Source organism: Petaurus breviceps, unplaced genomic scaffold, assembly GCF_028583685.1.
Source record: "Petaurus breviceps papuanus isolate PSGF00001 unplaced genomic scaffold, PetGlider_PUasm1.0 688, whole genome shotgun sequence".
NCBI classification, from domain to species: Eukaryota; Metazoa; Chordata; class Mammalia; order Diprotodontia; family Petauridae; genus Petaurus; species Petaurus breviceps.
Window position 1 is genome coordinate 1,720,992 of NW_027186457.1, and position 20,833 is coordinate 1,741,824.

The 20,833-nt window shown below is 38.0% G+C and overlaps 1 long non-coding RNA gene across 5 annotated transcripts in view; it reads left to right on the forward strand.

Annotated features, from left to right (window-relative positions):
- Nucleotides 1-3,125: 3,125 nt before the first annotated feature.
- LOC138174234 (uncharacterized) overlaps nt 3,126-20,833 on the forward strand; it is a 46,563-nt gene continuing 28,855 nt past the window's right edge. For 4 of the 5 annotated variants that reach the window (XR_011171637.1, XR_011171638.1, XR_011171640.1 and 1 more), the window contains exons 1-3: nt 3,126-3,358; nt 12,427-12,510; nt 18,550-18,727. This is a non-coding gene — a long non-coding RNA (uncharacterized lncRNA). The remainder of the gene's footprint in view (nt 3,359-12,426; nt 12,511-18,549; nt 18,728-20,833) is intronic. The other variant, XR_011171639.1, reaches the window with a different exon arrangement.

Below are 20,833 nucleotides of genomic sequence, written 5' to 3' on the forward strand. Positions count from 1 at the left end.
CATAACCAGGACAGGGACTTTGTCCCAGGTCTCTGAAACTTTGAAGGCTTCTCTCTGTACTTGCAATGCCCTTAATAGTATAGAAACACCTAAACTTAGCACCTAAATTAGCAAGAATAATCAATTACAATACTTTCTGCCACCCTACCTCTAACCACAATTCAGGTGAGCTCCTCTCTGACCCCAGTTAGCCTTTCTTCCCCTTGCCTTAAGCCTCTCCAGATATAGCTTCATAATTACCTTGGGTCTCTCTGTCCCATACCAAATGTGTGGCATTTCAGAATCTCTTCCCTATTCCCAAATGAGTGTATCTTAAAAAGATGATTTGAGGGTACATTTCATACTGATTAACCTGTTCATAAAAATTATAAGTAACAACTCCGCTCAAGCTTCTTACCTGAAATGGAAACAGAGGAATACATATGAAGATAAGGTAAGAATAAGAAAGGAAGAATGCCTGTGCCTGACCAAACAGAAGGAATGCATTTTAGGAACCATGAATTTCAGCACATGTAAGGATAAATTTCAAGATATTTAAAAGTGGGCAAGATTTCAAAAGGATGAAAATATCATTGATAATACTTTTTGTTAAATATGAATAAAGTGATCAAAAAATCTTAACCCATAAGTCTGTGCTCTCATTTCTAAAACAACTTTCTGTGGATTCCATTACATATCAATGATATGAGATACCATTATCTCCTATCAATGGTATATTTAATGAGAGCATGAATGAAAACTGGTAGAATTCCAAAGATGATGTTGTACAGGAGCCTATACGTTAATAGTTATAAATTGAAAGAGATATAAAGAGAATAGCTGCTATGTCAAAGGTAGGAATGAATATCATTAAAATAGTTGTATTCTTCATCTGTATTAAAATAATATTGGATTCTCTGACAAATACCATTACAGAGTTAACTTTGTTCAATGACCCATTGAGTATACACATTGGAAGAGCTGTACAATACTTATGATATTTAGGTGTATAATGGAATATAATAAGCTAATGGTAGATTTAGAATTGCAAGAGCACCTTAGAGATACTTTTGGTCCAACTCCATTTTGTAGATAAGTAAAGATATCTCACATCATCAGTTGCCTGCTAGCCTTCTCTACCCCTATGTCACATTGACTTCCCAAACTCAGCATATCTAAATGTCATTCATTCTTTTCCTCCTAATCTACCTTTCCTCTAAATGTCCCTATTTCTGATGATAACACTCCCATCCTCACATCAACCTAGAATCAGGGCATCTGATTTCATCTTTGATTCCTCCCTCTCCCTTAATGCCCTGAATTCAATCAGTAGACAAGTCATACTGAATGGAATGTTAAACATCTTTTACCTCCATATCCTATTATCCATAAACAAACATCCATTGTCTAATAGAAGACATTTCTCATCTCTTATTTGGATTATTGGAATAGTTTGCTAATTCTTCTCCCTGCTTCTAGTTTCTCCTCTCTCTGGTTCATCCTCCACACACCTACAAAAAGAACCATGCCCAGAGATGTCACTCTCATACTCAATAACTTATTATATCTCCCTTTTGCCTCTGGGGTGAAGGGCAAACTGATCAGCCTGACATTTAAGGTTGCTACAAAATTTGACTCTTACAGGATTTTTCAGCCTTATACACTACTGCTCCTTATGAACTCCGTGTTTCAGAAATACTGAACATTACTAGATATTCCCCAAAATTACAACTATACTTTTTACCTCCTTATTTTTGTACAACAGTTCCTAGAATATGCTCACTCACTCCTCATATCCTTTTTTTTTTTCTGAATTTTAAACATCTTTAGAGCTCAGCTCAGGTTCCATGGGTTTTCCATGAGAATTCTCTGATGTGTTCAGTTAGTGTTATTACCCTTAATTTACATCATATTATATAATCTTTGAGTTAATCTGTATTCCTGCTTCCTTCAACCCCCTCCTACCCCAGTAGAATGTAATTTCTTTTAGAACAGAAGCTGTTTCATGTTTTTCCCCTTGGTATAGTAGTATTAAGTATTAGTATTAGTATTAGTATTAGTATTAGTATTAGTAGTAGTAGTAGTAGTAGTAGTAGCAGCAGCAACGGCAGCAGCAGCAGCAGCCGCAGCCGCAGCAGCAGAAGTAGTTGTAGTAAAAGTAGTGGATAGTAGTAGTAGAAGTAGTAGTAATAGTAGTGGTAGTAGTGGTGGTGGCAGTAGTAGTAGTAGTAACAGTAGTAGTAGTAGGGGTAGTAACTTACATTTAGATAGTGCTTAAAGTTTGCAAATATAATCTCATTTGATCCTGATAACAACTCTGGGATGTAGGTACTATATTATCCCCATTTTACAGGTGAGGAAACTGAGGCAGCTAGAGGCTAAATGACTTGCCCAGAGTCATATAGCTAGTAAGTGACTGAGGCTGGATTTGAATTCAAGTCTTTCTAATTCCAGATTCAACAGTCTATACATTATGGCCCCAACTAGCAGCCATGCACAGACACTTGCAGATTGTAACCATTTAATAAATGTTTTTAGAGTTGAATTAAATATTCTGTGAAGAGTAAAAATAGGAAAAAATAATCCCAAATAATGTTGAAGTTGTTTAAATTCTCTTATTTGAAGATAATAAATCTTAGTCATAGTAAGTATATAATAATTGTTAATGAGTTTAGTACTAATGTTATTAAACCCTGGAATGTTATAAAGTCTCCTCACTGGAATCCATAATTATGTGAAGAAGATGTTATGCGACTGAAAATCATGGCATGACATAATCTTAGAAGCAGTACAATTACAGGTGACCATGTAAAGGACAACAGAAAGATGTCTATGGAGGGAAGTGTCAGCTGCCTATAAAGCATGCTATAAATAATTTGAGAAGGGGCATAATTGACATATCCAGGCCATTTCTGATGGAAAGAAAAGGTGGGCTGACCATATGGTAACAATAAGAGACAATCGATGGATAGTTCAAATATTATATTGACTTCAGTGACAGTGAAAGAACCAGCAATAGACTTTAAGTATGTTGGGTGAAAACCCTATGATGGATTGGTAAAAAAAAAAAAGTTTGGATAAGAATTGTACAGGAAGAGAAATCATGGAAAAGTTGCAACTGTATCATTTATTTTTCCAAGGAAAGGGAGTATTCATACCAATGAGATCACCACTCAGTAGAGCTGTAACTAGGGTGGAGCCATAAAGCTTTGCTCCAGGGAAAGACATTTAGAAGGTGCTAATAGCATTTTCTCAGGAGTAATTCTTCCGTTGATCCCCTGGCAGTCATATGCCTACCTCCTAGCTGCTCCTCTCCCCTCCTCCAGCAATGACCAATCTTTCAGCAGCATAGAAACCTTGGGAAGAGTTCAATCTCCAGGTGAGCAACTCCCTCCTTCCCTTCCTCCTTTTGCCCCAGGAGCAAAATTATAGCTTGACTTCGAAGCATTAGAGTTAAAGAATACATTTTATTTTTTAATGATTTTTTGTTTTTAGCATACCACATTGCACCAGCAAATTTTCAGGCTTTTGGAACAACTTAGGCTAATATATCTTCACTGATTAATTTGGTGATCATTCTGTATTATTCTGGAATTCGATTATGTATATCATTTAATGGTAATTGAGTTTAAAAGGAGACCACTAATAAACAAAAGTTCAGGGCATGACACTAGATGAGAATCCATTCCAAAGAAGGCGTCAATTTTGAATTGTTCATGTGAGATACATGTTGTGATCCAAGGTCTCACTGGTACAAGGATCTATGGTTTCATCCAAAGGTATTTTCCAGAAAATACCTCCCTCCTTGGATTTGGAATCTTGCATTGACAAATATTTGGCTACAAAAAAAAAACAAAACAAACAAACATTATTCACAGTGAAAATCATTAGGCACTGCCCCTTGACATGGGGCCAGATGGAAGGCAGGGGAGGGACCAGCAATGATATCCACTGAGTTGGTGGCATTACAAGTGCCAGAGCCTGGTGAATTTGTGTATTCCTCTGAGCAGCAGATTGCATCTTACCAAATTATAATAATTCCACTTGAACTCAGTGCCACTGGGTTCCTTCCCAATACCCTTAAAGTTGTGGGAGAAGTTCTAAGGAAGCAAAATACACTTGGGAGTTCTGTATCTCATGAGTCAATAAGGTGAACTGACTCTATTCAGAAAGATTATAAATTAGGAATTGCAAATCTTAACCACGGTGAGTCAGTAGCAATTAAGAAGGAAGAATGATTGATAAACTCATGGATGCCAGCATTTCATTTTGGAGCCAGGGAGGACAATTTCTGTAAACAGTCAATTAGAAAAACAAAAACAAACTAATAACCCAGCAAGGGAAGTTAATTAGCCTCTTTAGTCAGCCAGTCTTTCAACACCTATGTCTCAGTCCTGGGTGAGATGGCTACTCTGATGAAATGGAATTTGAAAATCTTCTAGAATTGAAAGAAAGAGAAATAACTTAGAAGCTCTGGGCTCTGAAGAAGAGAACAGGAACAGGAAGATGCCACAGTGGGGACTTTAGGCAGCAAGAGGGTGCTAAGTGCCCAAACATTTGGAGAGAGAGGTCAAGAAGTGATGGAAGAATGTTAGAGAAAAGATAGGTTGGAGTAGAGAGGGAGAAGGCCAAAGATGAGTTTTCTGTTCTGCTATTTTGCTTTGGGTTGGTCCTCTTTAATGTCATGAGACAATAAAAGTGGGAGTATGAAATAAGGAAAAGGTTAAATCAAACCACCTGGGTTTTTGTCTAAGGTACCATCTGACCATCTTGGATAATGCCCCAAACCAGAGTCCTTCTTGTCACTATTCCCTTAAGTGGCATACCAGATGAGTTGATTGCCCTCTGTGTAGTGTCCCTATTCCAGAAGAGTGAATACTCTGATGACCTACTTAAAACTGTAAGGAGAATTCTCTTAGCACAATGAGAAAATTCATTTTACTTTTGAAATCTAGGGAACTCTCCTAAGAGTTTAGACTTTTAAAAGGAGAGGATATACTTGAGCTTTGCTGCAATCATGTTGTAAACTATTCTTCGTGTAGCCTAACTTTGCTCAGTCATGGGCTAGCCTAGATTCAGCATCGTTACTTCTTGCTTGCAACCTCTCAACTTGTCTCTCCTCCTATGGAAAATACTAAGCTATTTCATTATCAATTGCATGCCATCCCATGGTGATGAAAATGAATAGTTACTTAAAATAGAAAGTATTGTTATATTGAGAAGCACTAAACAGCAGACAACATATCTTACCTCCACCACTCTCACATCAAGTCATGTCTCTCCCAGTCTGGAATATGATCTCACCTTACTCCTAGGCAATGGGAGAAACATGCCTCTTCATGCACCACTGTTCATTCTTACACTGTGAGAGAAGGAATAGCTCCCACACTCATGAAGGATAGTCATGTATATTGCCATAAATTTTTATGACATGTTGGTTTTCATGCATGATACAGCAGGTCATGGGAAACCTTGGATGCTCATTTTGGCTGCCTCTGTACCATTCTTGGCTTGCTCTTGCATTGTCTATTTCTCCGAACTTATATCAAGAACATGGATCTGGATTTGGTTGGCTGCTGCTGGTAAATGCTTCATTGCTTATGAAATAAATAGCAGTGATTGAGAAGGTGAAGGGGAAAGTCCTGGAAGAGCCAATCACATTCCATTCTTGCTGGCTTCTTTTTTTGCCCCCTTCTTGTTCCATTCTGCCTATTGGCTATATTGGCTATATTAGACAAGTCACTCAAATTCCACATTCATAAAAAGGCCTTTTAGGCTTCTCCCACATGTAAACATATGAAGTTGTAAAGGCTTTCTATTAGAAAAATCTAATGTCATCAAAATTGCTTCACAAACCTAGCGTCTCTTGGAGAACAACCTAAGCTAATGACCATCTATACTAACTTTCACAACAGCTGAACAATAGTACAAGTATCCTTGTGGCATAAGTGACTCTGGATTATAGAAGGCTAGGATAGTATAGACTAAGATGGTGATGATAGATTGTGTCTGTTATCTGAATACCAACTCAGCTAACTTCGGAGATAGTTATCAACAGAAATTTACCCAAAATATAATAAATGCTTTAGGTCACAGAAACTCTGAGATCCATGGGAGCCATGGAATTGCCACATGGAATGAATTCATAAGTTTTGTGAAGTAAGTTTAAGAGGAAAATATATTATTGCTGTTTTTGTCATGCCTAGTGTTGATGTGAAAGGCAGTAAGAATATAATGTTGATGGACTAGGTTGGATAGAAAAGAGCTGGTCTTTCTATTCCATTCCTTTAAACAAATATAGGTAATCTCTTTGGAAATATTCTATATTCCCATAGACCTTTGTAGTAAGAATTCCTGATAAGAAGGCTCTGAACTACATGGTCCATGTTTTGGGATGGGAGATGCTCCCTTACTGGGAAGAGAGGGAAGTTCCTTTACCTTCACTGATAAGGTGGAAGGGATGGTTCAAGCTTGAAGAGGTAGGAGGACAATCTAAGTAGGGGTCGTAGTATAAGAAGAGATCAAGTGGTGTGAATGACCTTAGTGTGTTTAAAAAGAGAGATCCTGACTTTCTAGGAATATAGAATCTCTGAAATTCTGGTTAAAAGAGTAAATATCATTTCTAGAAACTCCTAAGATATTAAAAAAATCTTTTTCTTACTCTAGGAAATGCATCCCAAACTTTATTTAAGGTTTCATGTTGGAACAATGTTGAACACAGTTCTTGTTTTTGTTCAGTTGCAGATGTGAAAAAACTTTAGAAACCTTTTAGAAAAAGGTGCAGAATTTGTTTTTTTCTTTTTCAAATTCCATCATAGCCACTACATCCCCATATTCATTTCTTTATACAGATTTTTTAATCAGTGCACCTATTTGTCCTTCCCAGTTTGGTCCAGAAGACTTCCTAGGTGAAAAGGGGAAAACATCTAATCTCCTAAATGAGACATTTAATAGCATGGGGGAATTGCCATATTGTATACCATATACCTATTAGTAATGCTCCTGCAAAGAAAGCATTGAGAGCTATCAGGACACCATGAAAAGAATATTGGACTGGAGCTGAAAAACTCAGTTTTATGTCTCACCTCTGACAATTATTCATTTTAGGATCATAAACAAATTCTTTACTTCTTAGCTATTACTTATTCATTTGTAATATGGGAATAATTATCATCACACTATCCTACACACTAGTAGTTAAAAAGAAAGTTTTCTGTATTTTCTGTCTATTCCTCCTTAATAATTGATAATTTGTTGTTTTTGGAAAGGGGCACATTTTGTAAAGGGAGCTTGTTGGAAAATATTTGTTATGTCAACACAAACTATCAATGATTTTCCTTAAAAGAAAATATTTAGTAAACTTTAAAATGCTTTGGTGAATTGACCATGTACTTGAAAAGACAAGATTTGGAGTTCAAACATCTAGCTTCAGAGCCAGGTTCTTCAGCTTGCTACCTGTGACACGGTGATTTTGAATAAGTCAAAACATCTATGGAGCTTTTGTTTTCTCCCCTGAACAATATGGGGATTGGACTGAGCTGATCTATGTATTTCTTTTTAGATCAAAAATCATATCATCAGAATAAAGCACCAGCCCTGAGGTTAGGAGAACCTTAGTTCAAATCCAGCCTCAGACACTTGACACACTTACTAGCTATGTGACCTTGGGCAAGTCACTTAACTCCAATTGCCTTGCCTTCCCCCTTCCAAAAAATCATATCAGAAAGTAAGATTATCATTATTGCTTTGACAAAATAATTGAATTATATCATTGCCATCTTTCTGCTAATCATGACACTTGAGAGATATTGTTTAAAGGTATGAGTAGTACCTAGAGAGTCAGATCTATGCATATTTAAGGCAGTTATCATCCTCTATCTAGAAAATATCTTGATGGTCCCTAGCAATCTGTCTCTTCTCCCAGAATCACAGAATTATGATATTTCAGAATTGGAAAGGTCCTCAGTAACCATTCTAGGCCAACCCATGTGTAAAAAGAAATCTCCTGCCAAAAGGAAACATTACTGCCAAGTGATCTTATATATTCTGCTTGATGAACACTTTTTATTAGTATTATTTTTTACTTTGGTACAGTCTAAAATATTAGGAAGTTTCTTTTGACTTCAAGCCTATTCATCTTCCACCTATTACCCATAAGTATGCTCTCTGGGGCCAAACATAACAAACCTAATCACTCTCCCAAAGAATAACCCTTCAAATACTTGCATATAACTATCATGTCTTTCCTAAGTTTTCTCCTCTTTAAGCTAAACATCCCTAGTTTCTTAAAGCATGTCTCATAGACATGAAACACTCCTCTGAATGTTGGATTGCTTATAAGTTAAACAAGTTTTCAAAATATATATGTATATACATATATGTATGTATGTGTATATATGTATGTATGTATGTATATTCATATACACATACATACACACATAATGTACAAAGTTCATGTTAGTGCCACAGGTGGTATACTAAAGAAATTTATGACAGTTCAAATGTCCTGCAGGATATAACAATCTAGTGGGGAAGACAAAACATATATACTTATGAAAAAGTTTAAAAAGATGGAAGTAGCATGGGATTAATGCCAAAATCACATACGAACATAGGAATGATAGGTGGAAGGTGACATTCAAGCTGGATTTTGCAGGCAAATTCAACAGCATGTGATAACTGAAGCAGGGGGTATAGGAAGGAAAGGAGGCATTAATGCAGCTGAAGTCTAGCCTGAGTGACAGAGAATATTGGTGTCATTGGCAGAAACAAGGAAGCCTGTAGGATGTCTTCTGGCACTTTTTCCTCCTTCACTTATTTTTCCTGAAGAGGTGGCCCTTCTCCTTGTCAAGGTAAATGACTCTATACGCCCAAGTGATCACATTCTACCCCATCTTCTCCAGCAGATGTCCTCTATCATTTCTTCTCTCTCACTTATTTTTCCCTTTGTCTACTGGCTGCTTCCCTCCTGTCTCCACCCATGTCTCCCCCATCCTCAAAAAGGAAAAAAAAAATATTTGATCCATCCATTTCTGCTAGTTACCATCCTATATCTCTCTGCCCTTGAGAAAGTCAGCTATAGTAGACACCTCTACTTCCTTCCCCTCCACTCTCTTCATAACCCCCTGCAGTCAGTCTATCATTAAACCTCATCATTCAACTGGAAGTATTGTCTCCAAAGTTACCAAATGAGTTCTTAATTACTAAATATAAAGGCCCTTTCTCTATTCTCATTCTTCTTGGTCTCTGCAGCTTTTGACATTCAATCAGCCTTTTCTCCTTGATATTCTCATCTCTCCAGGTTTCTGGGACCCTTCTCTACGTTTCTTTTCCTTCTACCTGTCTGAACACTTCTTAGATTTCTTTGCTGGGTCTTGACAAGGTCACGCCTGTTAAAGGTAGAGGTCCCCAAGAGCTGTGTTCTGGGCCCTTTTCTTTTCTCCTTCTATACTGTTTTACTTGGTGAACTCATTAGCTCCCATGGATTAAATTATCATCTGTGTTATGATGATTACCAAATCCATTTATTAAAACCTAACCTATTTCCTGACCTCGAGACTCCCACTTCCAACTACATGTGTTGTCCTAGATACATCTTAAACTCAACATGTCCAAATCTGAATAAATTACTATTCCCATGAACTGCTTATCCTCTTCTGAACTTTCCTATTATTTTCCCCCTTCTTATAAATAATAAATATTTTTATTTATCTCATTCTCCTAGTTACTCAGACTTGCAACCTAGGTGCCATTCTCAACTCCTCATTCTCTCAACTTCCATATATGATCTATTGCCAATTCTTGTCAGTTTTGCCTTCATAACATGTCTTGTATATGTCCCCTTCTCTTTTCCGACACTGCTACCACTCTACTGCAGACCCCCATCACCTCACACATGGACTGTTGCAATAGCCTGCTAGTTGATCTCCCTGCCTCAAGGTTCTCCCCACTACAAACCATTTTCCATCAAGCTATTAATTTGGTCTTCCTACAGTGCCTCTCTAACGATGTTACCCCCTATTCAATACACTCCAGTGACTCCATATCACCTCTAGTAAATGGTATAAAGCTCTTTTTTGGTATTAAAAGGCCTTCATAACCTTGCCCCCTCCTACCTTTCTATTCTTCTTACACCTTCCTCCTTCACCTTCCCCAACCTTGACTGATCCAGTGACATTTACCTCTTTGCTTTTACTTGTACCTGACATTCTACCTTCCAACTCCAATTTTCACTGGCTCTCTGCTATACTTGGAATGTTCTCCTTCCTCAACTCTGCTTCCCAACTTCCTTCAAGTTCCAGCTCAGATCTTACCTTCTACAAGAATCATTTTGTAATCCCCTTTAATGCTAATGCCCTCTGTTGATCATCTCCATGTTATCCTGTACAAATCTTGTTTGTACATAGTTCTTCCATGTTGCTTCCCCTATTAGACTGTGGGGTCTTTGAGAATGCAATCTGGTTTTTGTTTGTTGCTTTCTTTGTATCTCCAGTGCTTAGAGAAGTGCATGCATGGCACATAGTAAGTACTTAAATAAGTACTTAAACCTTGTTGACTGACTAGTAAATCCCCCCACTTTTCATGCCCCCCTTTATGATCATGAGTATATCTTTTCTTCTCTTCTTTTCCTTTCTTCTTTGCTGAGGTTTAAGGGTCAACTGTGACACTAGATATGGAGTTAGGCAAGAAAAAATAAACCAGAGAGAGCCTGAGCTGGAAGTGACCAGGGAAATTTAGGTGTCATTAATGTAAATACTAAAGGTCTGGAGGTGGTGAAGACAGGATCGCAGTATAGGCTATGCCCATCAATCAGGTACTAAAATCACTGAGAGATGTAGGAGAGAAAATTGAAGTCAGTAGATAGTAGTAATAAGAATGGGAAAAGGATGTCCTAAAGAGATTGCATGGATTTCACATTATTTACAACTTTCTTTCATCAAAAATCTTCTGTTAGGTGCTGCAGCTGTTATTTTACTTGTTTTTTAAGTGAGGAAGCTAAGTCTCCGTGAGTTTTAATGACTTGACCAAGGTCATACAGCTGCAAAAAGTCAGCCCTAGGATTCAAATCCTAGTTTCCTGAAACATATTCCAGTATTCTTTGTATTGCAATACGTTCCTTCTCAAATAATAAGCAAATGACCACAGGACCACAGACTAAACATATATGTGTGTACATATATAATGTAGACATACACATTATGTATGCATATCTTCACATATATACATGTGTGTATGTATGTATGTATATGCATCCAAGTAAGTCTTGGGCTGAGACCTCTTGTTGACCAACCAAAGAGAATCAGAATGATTTGGGTTCAAGGCATGGAACTTAAAAAAGAAATCTAGCCTGTAAATCCCAAGATATCTTGCTAGGTTACAGTGATCAAAATTTATATTCCTTTGGACAGAGTACCCATAGCTAAGGATATGATTCCCTAAGTGGAGAGAGGGAGAGGAGGAAGGGAAAGATTGAAGGAGGGAAAGAGGGAAGGAAGAAGGGAGGGATGGATGTCTGGATTCTGATGACTCAGAGTGAGTGTAAATAGCAATTATTTCTGTTTTGACAAAAAAAAAACCCTTAGGGTTTTTTGACCCCTCCCAGACTGATTTTGTTTTATTATTTTTTGACTAGGTAAAAGAAACCATTCTTTGCCTCATTTTTATCTAAACTTAGCCAATGAATGGGTGTTGATGAACTGAGATCTGGGAAAGACCTTAGCTTAAAGGGGTCAAATATCCCCACTACATCATGGGCCATTTCCAGTTGTCTTGTTCTATCTCTTGCCAATGAACCCAGATGGCTCTGGAGGAGAAAGTGAGAATGGTGACTATGGACAGTCCTCTCTCAATTAAATACAATTTACTTACAAGTTATGACATCTCCTTCCTGATATCATGATCCTCTTCAAGAGCAAAGGACAAACAATATACATAGGCATATAAATGCTGGCTCCAATATATTTCATAATAATTATAGGGTGCACTTACATAGCATGCTGTTTTCTATTGTTTCTGACCAGAATCTGCCACTCTTGTCAAATCAGTCTCTTTGTTGGCTCTGGAACACACCACGACTATTTCTACTTCTGCTTTGCTCACACAATGCCCCCTGCACCAAATGCCCTTCTCTGCTCACAGGGACATCTGTAGGTCTGCCACTTTCCCCCCATACTCCTCATGATGCAAAGATTACATTCTGATCTCTTTTAGCAGCAAGTGATTCAAGGTTCTGCATTTGCCTTTTATCAGCAAAAAGTGATTCCGTTGATGTTGGTGATGTAGATTTGACAGTGGTCAAACAGATCTAAACTGGCCCATTTGAGCATTATAATGGAGGTCTACTTTCAAACGATTATGGAAATGTCTTACTTATATTAGATAATGAATATTTACTTTATTGTTCAATTGAAAGTAATCTTAGCTCTCTCTTTTCTCCTCTTATCATAGACTAGACAAATGCCGATTTTACTCAGTGTGGTGTAATTAAATATGAGCGTGTTCCCAGAAGCGGGTCTTCCAAGGCTGATGGAGGTATTTGTCAGGTTTATCACACAATAGATAAATGTTTCCTTCACCTATCCTGATATAATAGGATATCTGCCTCTGTAGGAGAGTGTTTCCAGATAGCTTGAGCAAACAGTCCATTTATGTACTTGACAGATTTATTACTTTATCAGTTGTTTTCTGAATGAGGACTTTATTATATGCAAAATACTGGCATAAATTAAGGGGTAGAAATTGACTTCTTAAAAATCCCAACTTGATACCCTTCTTATTATTGCTGAAAATGTATTAACATATTTACTCACAGAATGTGGATTGTATTTTTAAATTTTATTTATATTATTTTGAACTTAAGAAATAAAATAAGCATTTCCATAACATGGTAGAATAGAAAAAATATATATGATTCTCAGTGTCTTGCTATAAAGACACATGACCAGTACTGGGGGCTATTTTTCATCTTTTTAGTCCAAAAACTGCACTTTTTTTTCAGATTACAAAACTTCAGTATCTATTAGCTAACTGAGAGATTTAAGTGATTAAAGACTCTAGCTCTGCATAATTTGTGGAAATGTTATACTGAATCACAGATCATATTGTAGGATGTGGCACATCAGGCCAAGTAGGGAAGGCTGGCCCTGAGAAGTGAATCAGACCCTTTAGGACAAAGCAGAGGCTAGGGGATGGAGAGGTTCTCAATGCGGAAGAAGTTATGCAGAATGAGGGAAAAAGACCCTAGAATTGCTAAAAATCTATATTTTGCTACTGACTTAATTGAGTATTTATTAAGCTTATGATTTTGGCCAAATTTCTTGATCTCTCTGAGCCTCAGTTTCTTTACTGTAAAAACACAAGTTAAAAAAAATGTTCTTCCCCCACTCAAGGGATTATTGTGATGATCAAATGAGATTTTGCCCGTGATTACTCTTTGCAAAAAATATATTGCAAACAAAATATAGGCTTTTATGATTATTTATTATTAGAAATGAACACACACATAGGACATAAATCCCAAAGTAGACTGAAGACTGGGGGATCATTTTGAAGGGAAAATACATAAATAGGGGGAGGTAGTAGTCAAAGGTAAAAATTTTCAGGTAATTGGCATAAGAAAAATATGGCAGGAGGCTCAAAGACCCACACTTGAGATTAGGGATAAACCATTGGAAAGCTGGGTTCAAAAGTAAAAGCTCATTCATTATAAGACTACATAAGTAGCTTTTTTTATTCTGTAAATTATAAATTCTTTTAAAGTAGCGGGGAGGGGGTCCAGAAGGCACAGCACAACAAACTCCCATCCTTAAAGCAGAAGCTGGCCATGTCTCTTCTTCCTGCCCAGTGTAGCGCAACTGAATTATTATATTTGGTACAGGAAAATGCTAGTACAGAGCAATGGATGAAGGTTCCTGACCTTACTTCAAAAATAAAGTAGCTCTCTGAACTGGCTAGTGACTGCGGCTAAGGAAAGATTAGGTAGGGAGTGGGGAGGGATTCTCGGGTGAAGGCTAAGCAAGATCTACCCAAAGCTAAAAATCTAAGATTAATCATAACTGGCACAATTGAAGGAACAGGAATATGAGTTGGACACAATTTGTAACCAGAGCTTAGATAAAACCTCTATTCTGTCATGTCTGTAAAATTTCCCCTTTATTCCATTTCCTCTTAGCTTCCCTTAGTAAATTCTTCTGTGAGCCACGGCTAACAGTGTGTGGTCCCTGCAGTGCAGATGCAAGGCAAGATGGACTTATTCAGTAATAGTAACTGACATGATTACATAGAGATTTAAGGTCTCCAAGAGCCCTCCTCACAATACTCCCATGAGGAGGCAGGCACTGCAAAGTATTATTAATCCCCACTTTTCCTGATTAGGAATCTGAAATTCAGAGAACTTATATGTCTTGCTCCAGGGTCTGATGGAAAAGTAAGAGATGGAGGCAAAGTTTTACAATCTAGTCTTCTGAATTCCTCCTTCCATTGTGCATTGGGATTCATGCTTTCATAGTCAAAAGAAGGGAGAGTTCATTAGATTTTATCCCATCTGAAGCTGTGACAGCAAGATAGAATTGGTGTTTAATAAATATTTGGGAAAAGGAAGGAGGTGGCTGCCATGGAAGGAAGAAAGAACTTGAAGGCAAAAGAAGCAGGTTTTAATTCTGATTTGGCTTCTCAATAGCTGTTGTTATTCATACTTCATCTTCAAAGAGGATCAATGACATTACAGGGTGATGTCTTGACTCTTGTGTGAATTGGATTTAAGTGAGGCATTGTACAAAGTCATCAACCTCATTCTCCCTTCCAGAGTCATCAAAATACAGTGGCAAGAAAAAAGTCAGGATGCAGAAAAGCCATGGGTGGGAGCTGAAAAGAAGCAAATTGAGACTTGGCACCAGGAAAAACTTCATAGGAATTAGGAAGCTTCAAAAACAAAATGGTCTATCAAGAGGTGGAGAAATTGTGGTCTCAAGGCCACAAATGGCCCTCTAGGTCCTCAAGTGTGGCCCTGTAAATGAATCCCAAATTCACAGAACTAATCCCTTTAACAAATTTTCTTCCGTAAAACTTGGACTCAGTCCAAAGACCACACCCAAGCACCCAGAAGGCTACATGTGGCTATAACTTCCCCACTCCTTGCCTATAGCAAGAAGTGGAAGATTCCTCCTCATTGGATCACTGCTTTTGGGAGTTAGTTGTAGAGGAAAATCCTTTTTAGGTATGAGTTGCCCAAGGTGGCCATTGAAATCTCTTCGACATTTGAAGTTCAAGGATTCCACTATCCTATGTCTTAAAGTTGATCAAAAGCCTTGGGAAGCCTGGGATGGGTCAACTGGGAACTTTTGCAAATGATGGAATCTGGGAATGAATTAATGAGAGGGAGGATAGCCACAGACCTTGCTCTTTCCCGTGTCCAGGGTTCTGCCAGTTATCCCTTCAGTGGTCCAGTTCTGTGATTGTCTAAAGAAGTATGACAGACATTATTCAACTAGCTCTTTAGCTGAATCTCCTTCCATTTGTGCAAAGAACGTTACAGTCATCTGAGAATATTCAGATCTCATTAAAATGGACATAACCAAAAGCTCAGGTCATTATAACTTGCTACTCAGGCCACCTACTCAGCTAAGTGAGCAGTGGATTCCAGGAAATACTGGCCTTAACACTTGTAGACTTACCTTAAAAGCCACAGGGAATCAGCATAAACAGACCTTTCAGATCTGTCTGATTCCTTAAGGGTTATAGGCCTACTTAAAAGTACTTCCTTATACTCTGCACAGTTCAGAAATGGATTTGAACAGACAAATAATGATTAAATAGTTGCTCTAAATATGTCATGATCTTAACATTGAAAAAGTGTTTTTCTTTCCACAGAACACAGTTCTTACCCACACACAGTCAATATTTAATGCATATTAATTGTTACTTCCCCATATTCAGTCCAGTAGTCAAAAGGTGACTTCATTTATAAGTGATTTATCTTTACTGCTTTACTTTGTCACATTAGAAGAAAGAAGATAAATTACAATGGGGTGGTTGACTTTAAATAAACATTTCAAATGGGCAGTACTTGGTAGCCAAAAGGATAGCCAACTGAGTTTTCAAAAACACTACTTTTTTTTTTTTAGTGGGGGACTGGTGGTGAGCTCTCTCCTATGAAAATAGATAGATAGATTAGATAGATAGATAGATAGATAGATAGATAGATAGATAGATAGATAGATAGATAGAGAGAGAGATAGATAGATAGATAGATGGAAAGATAGACAGATGGATAGATAGATAGATAAGACAGATAGATAAATAGATAGATTAATGGAAAGATAGACAGATGGATAGATAGATAGATAGATAGATAGATAGATAGATAGATAGATAGATAGATAGATAGATAGATAGATAGATAGATGGATGGATGGAAAGATAGACAGACAGATAGATAGATAAAAAGACAGATAAATAAAAAAGATCCTCCAGAGACTTTAAAAGACATCCATTGTGGAGAGGATCCAACTAGGACTTAAGTGCCTCAACTTAAGCTCTAATAGACTAGTCTTAATATGATTGGGAGCTTTCATTTACTCTTAACTACCTTGACCTCCTCACTAATGTAGGGAATTTGGTAGAGAACAACTTAAACTTGGAAGATGTTGGGTGTTGCCAGCCTAGCCAACAATAGAGACAATAGAGGCCTCCTCTAAAATGTAGCAGAACAGTACCTCCCCTCCCCTTTTTTTCAAAGTAACTCTTCCTTCTCATTGAAAGGGGAACCACTGCAGGCAATGTAACTGAGAATGCTGCCCAAATAACAGTCAACCAGAAATTGTTCATCAGCATCATGAACAAATAATTATTAACTAAATATAATGAATTCAATGACAGCTAATATCCCTCACTCTAGCTCTATAATCCTATAAAACCATATCTAAGAAAGGAATAAGGCACAGTTGCTGCCTTCAAAAGGCTGTGGACTACTTGGGGATAAGAGCGTACATTTCTCATGAGATAAGTAACAATATAAAATCATATTCTATGTGCCAAACGAGCAGAATAAAAAGTAGAACTTTATGTAGAACTTAAGGGAAATATTTGATCCCTGAGAAGAGGTTGCAATAAGAGCGCATTCCATGGAGGTAGCAGGATTTGCTTTAAGCTTTGAAGGCAGGTTGCTTCCAAAATGTTCAGAACAGAATGAGCTGAACAGTCCCAGTCCCAGATGTCAAGGAGTGAAGTGAACAAAATACATATAAGTCTAAGAATTTGAAATGAGGACTTTTGCATTTCATTCATGTGAAAAATTAAAAGAAGTTTGTCTTAATCATGGTGTGGACAAGTGCTTTGTAAACTTTCCCATGGGTATCTCAGCCAAGCATGAATTCTTCTCAGTCACATTCCCCTGAACTTGAGAAGATGAAGGTTTATTTATAATATAAACCAAAGGGCTGAAAACAAGAGTAAGAGGAATAGGAAGACAGTAACTGAGGTGTTTTCGAAGAGTTTCCTACAGTTGATAGGGGACAATAAACTTCTCTTCATATTCAGTAATAGGGCTGATTGAAGAACAAGAAAGTGAAGGGAATTTAAACCTAATTTATTTGGCTTAGGATCATCCTCCAGGGTCTATTTTGATAGTTCATCAGGAAATGAAGCTGCCTCCTGTCAGCAATTTGTGGAGCAAAGAGAGAGGATTTCAAATCTTGCTGATCGTTTCTAGAATTAAAGCAAAAAAGTTACTTTATTGTGCGTATATTCTTGCCTGAAATGTAGGTCACAATTGGGGATTACTATACACGCAGTGCCCCAAATATTGTACATTTGATGAGTTTAATTGCCCTGTTGTTTATTTAGGAGTTTATTGAAACATGGGATAAAACGGATGCTCATGTTGACATTTTTTTAGGGTCACTATTGGATATTTTCCAGTAGAGTTCTGGAGCTTCAGGTCCATAGGAGAAATTCCACAGTAGAATGTTATGGCTATCTCCCTGACCTCTGTACACCCCAGGGGTCATTCTTCTTTCATTCCAGGAGGACCCCACAAGGATGGTATGAAAGCATCAAAAGAGCATACAGAATTCAGAAATGGAAAGAAGCCATGTGGCCACCAGGAGTCTTTTAAAGAACAGTAAATGTGACCTTAAGGAAATGGGCCATGCTCTGGGAAAAACATAAAGCCCCCATAGCAGCTGGCAGGATCTTTAAGCCAAAAAGTTTTCCTCTGACATCAAGCTGTGCTACAAATCCTAGACATTCTCGAGCCAGGGGCTGCAGTATCCTTCCAAAGTTGGCCTTTGTTTCCCATCAATGGTGTAAACAACTCTGCCAATGTTCCACCATTGTGAGACAAGGACAATGCTCCCAAGAGAAAATCAGTACAGTATTGTTTTATTTTCAAGCCTGATCCAGACGGAAAGATCTCATCTATTCATTGTAATACATTTGTCATTTTAGTCAGAATTAATCTGATGCTATAGAGAAAGTGATGATACCAGTGATAAGTGGAAATGATTTCGAATTGTACCCTTTCTTTTTTTTCCTTTTTGTGTTTTTCTCATTATCCTCTTTTCATCTTCACAGAGACAAGAATGCATGTACCACTCAAGAGGGAAAACAAACCATTAAATTGCATTGTCTCAGCCTCAACTCTGAAGATGAGCGGTGGAAAAACTCCGAAGTGGCCGTGAGCTTCCAACTTCCAACTCACCTTATTGGGATACATACCCTTTGGGGTATGCTACAGCTGAAGAGCTTAAGTGTAAGTGTTGTGTGTGTCCACAACTGTCCAAGGAACAAGAAAATAGCTCAGGTAATGCCATGTGGAGAAGGGTTACTGAAACATATCTGACCACAATCACCATCATCATTTACTTTCCCACTGAGCAACAGGATTGGACTAACAAAGACCACCATAAATAGCCTCTTCACCTAGATGACAACAGAAGTTTGTCATTGTTTGGCCATTTCAGTCACGTCTGACCCTTCATGTCCACATTTGGGATTTTCTTGGCAGAGACACCGTAGTGATTTGCCATTTTCTTTTCCAGCTCATTTTACAGATGAGGAAACTGAGGCAAACAGTGTTAAGTGACTTACCCAAGGTCATGCAGCTATTAAGTGTCTGAAGCTGGTTCTGGTTTCCAGGTCTTCCAGACTCCAGACCCTGTGCCCTATCTACCAACCCATTTAGCTGCCTCCGATAACATAAGAGGATATCTAAAATGATACATAGCTAACCTTGGTCTCTCAACCTTGGTCTCTATTTCTCTTTATAGGCTCTGCTCAACCTGTCATTCAATCAATCAATCAGTAAGTCAATTGATAAGCATGAAGACTCTTCACTAGGCTCTGTTCACCAATAAGTATGGAAGGTTGTTCTCAAGCAGAGCCACTTTCCTATTGTCTGGTCCTCCTAAAAAGCTCAGCATAACTGCCCTCCTACCCTGGGACATTCCCTTCCATTCACTTGAGCTACTCTCTGAAGTGACAGGGAGAACTGGGGTAGGGTATCCCCTATATTGTACCCAACACCAGCAATACCGTTTCCTACCTCCTAACCTTGTAGCACATATTTTACCTAAAATACTGATAGAGAAGATGAATAAAAAAAGGTAGCATCTCTATTCAGTCAACATTTATTAAATGTATACTATGTGTTGGGTACTCAGGATAAATACCAACATAAAAATAAGGTATTGTCTGTCCTCATGTTCTATTGAAGGAGGAGGTGGGAGACAATGTTTGCAGAAAAGGAAGTAAAAGGTAATTTGTGGAGGGGAAAAAAACAAAATTAACAACTAGGGAATTGAGGGTGGGCTGCCTGGAAGACCACCTAACCTAAGCCCAGTTAAATGGTAAAGATTCTAAAAGTCAGAGATAAAGAAGGGATCCTTTGTAGGTATGTAAGAAGACTTGTATAAAGACCCACAGATTGTAGAGGGAATAATGAGTTTAGTGTCAGTCAGTAATAATATATTGTCCAGCCATTTTTCAGTTGTGTTGGACTCTTCATGAGCCCATTTGGGGTTTTCTTGGCAAAAATACTAGAGTGGTTTTCTATTTCCTTCTTCAGCTCATTTTACAGATGGGGAAATTGAAGCAAACAGGGTTAAGTTACTTGCCCAAGGTCACACAGCTAGTAAGTGTCTGAGGCCAGATTTGAAGTCAGGAAGATAAGTCTTCTTTCTTGACTCCAGACCCAGCATTCTCTCTGCTGTGCTAACTAGTTGCCCAACAATTACATGGCAAGCACAGATTATGTGCCAGGTACTATTAAGTGCTCCATATGCAAAGAGGCAAAAACACTGTCTCTGCCCTGTTGGAGCTCCCATTCTAACAGGGGAGGCAGGTTATAAATAGCTATGTACATACTGTATATGTATGTGTATGTGCATATACATGTATGTGCATATATGTGTGTGCACATACATGTATATATGCATGCATCTATGCCTATGTGTATAGGTGTGCATACTATATACACATGTGCATATGTTCATACATTTGCTATATAGACACATGTGATACATATGCATGTAGTCTTATCTATAACACATATGCACACAATACATATATATGATACACACGTGCATACATATGCATGTGTGTATATGTGTATGTGTGTGTATGCGCACAGAGGTGATTTTAGAAGGTCAGCATTAGCATGGAGGCATGGGGCTTGGGCAAGACTCCTACAGAAGGTAGTACTTGAAGCTGGTTTAAAAAAAATAGGAAAGCCAGGAAGTACAGTTGAGGAAAAGCATCCCAATCATGGAGACCATTCAGTGCTAAGGCATAGATTCAGGAGATGGACCATTGCATTGGCCCTTGTGAAGGAGCAGATAAAAGGACAGAAGCTAGCTAT